Genomic DNA, 1,883 nt, shown 5'->3' on the forward strand with positions numbered 1-1,883 from the left:
TCACCCAAATCTTGTTTCTTTTTCATGACCTCAGAGGCAAGTCGGTGATAAAATCTTGCAAATTTGGGTTGATCAATAAAACGATCAAAACCATCTTTTTACCTTTTCTAACATTCCTTCTCAAGACGAATGACAATTTGAATCCGATTTGGAAATACACCGGTATTCCATATTTCTCCTAACAGAGAGACTAAAATTCTTTTGGAGCTCTGATAGGAAAGCATTCAACTTACCTATTGATGAAGAAAAACAAATTGGAGCTAACAACGAGTTGGGAGGATTTCTAAGACTATTTCGGATTTGGTCCTTCAATATTCTCTACTTCTGTACAGTTTCCGCCTTATTCTGCACAATCTTTATTTTTGGATCTTCAACATTATGATCTATAATTACTCATTTCAAATCAGCCCAAACGTAAACTGATCAATAAATGACAACTAATTCTCCTTTTCGGATACATTATTTCTTCTCTCCCGTTCTCCTTCCTGTCTCATCTTCCTCCTGTATTTTCTGTCGGAATCCTTTCAAATAAATTAGTTATTAATCTTCAAGATTCCTGTTTTGCTTTTCATGACTGCCTTCCTGATTCCACTTGTCGTTGATTCCTTTCTTCTTAGAAGAAAGAAGTCTTCAAAGCAAGAATCTTGAAGACTTCTTCTTCCTCATGGAGAGAAAGAAGTCTTCAAAATTCTTGTTTTGCTTTTCATGACTGCCTTCGTGATTCCATTTGTCGTTGATCCCTTTCTTTTTAGAAGAAAGAAGTCTTCAAAGCAAGAATCTTGAAGACTTCTCCTTTCTCTCCATGAGGAAGAAGAAATCTTCTAAACAAGAATCATGAAGACTTCTTCTTCTTCATGGAGAGAAAGGAGAAGTCTTCAAGATTCTTTTTTGAAGACTTCTTTCCTCTAAGAAGAAAGGGTCAACGACAAGTGGAATCAGAAAGGCATTCATGAAAAGCAAAACAAGAATTTTGAAGACTTCTCCTTTCTCTCCATGAGGAAGAAGAAGTCTTCAAAACAAGAATCTTGAAGACTTCTTCTTTCTTATGGAGAAAAGGAAGTCTTCAAAATTCCTGTTTTGCTTTCCATTACTGCCTTCATGTTTCCACTTGTCGTTGATCCCTTTCTTCTTAGAAGAAAGAAGTCTTCAAAGCAAGAATCTTGAAGACTTCTCCTTTCTCTCCATGAGGAAGAAGAATTCTTCAAAACAATAATCATGAAGACTTCTTCTTCCTCTTGGAGAAAGGAGAAAGGAGAAGTCTTCAAGATTCTTGTTTTGAAGACTTCTTTCTTCTAAGAAGAAAGGGATCAACGACAAGTGGAATCAGAAAGGCAGTCATGAAAAGCAAAACAAGAATTTTGAAGACTTCTTTCTCTCCATGAGGAAGAAGTCTTCAAGATTCTTGTTTTGCTTTTCATGACTGCCTTCCTGATTCCACCCTTCATGTTTTTTTAAAAATAAGCTAGATACAGGAACTCTCTATTGTTGGCTGGGCAGGGCTCCCCCCTTCCTGCTAGCCCAGAGGGCCTCCCCCTTCCCGTTGGAGGGAGGCCCTCCCCCTTCCCGCTGGAAGGGCTGGCTCCCCCCTTTCCGCTGGCAGGGCGGGGCTCCCCCCTTCCCGCTGGCAGGGCGGGGCTCCCCCCTTCCCGCTGGCAGGGCGGGGCTCCCCCCTCCCCGCTGGCAGGGCGGGGCTCCCCCCTCCCCGCTGGCAGGGCGGGGCTCCCCCCTCCCCGCTGGCAGGGCGGGGCTCCCCCCTTTCCGCTGGCAGGGCGGGGCTCCCCCCTTCCCGCTGGCAGGGCGAAGCTCCCCCCTTCCCGCTGGCAGGGCAGGGCTCCTCCCTTCCCGCTGGCAGGGCGGGGTTCCCCCTTCCCGCTGGCAGGACG

Source organism: Palaemon carinicauda, chromosome 24 (assembly GCF_036898095.1).
Source record: "Palaemon carinicauda isolate YSFRI2023 chromosome 24, ASM3689809v2, whole genome shotgun sequence".
NCBI classification, from domain to species: domain Eukaryota; kingdom Metazoa; phylum Arthropoda; class Malacostraca; order Decapoda; family Palaemonidae; genus Palaemon; species Palaemon carinicauda.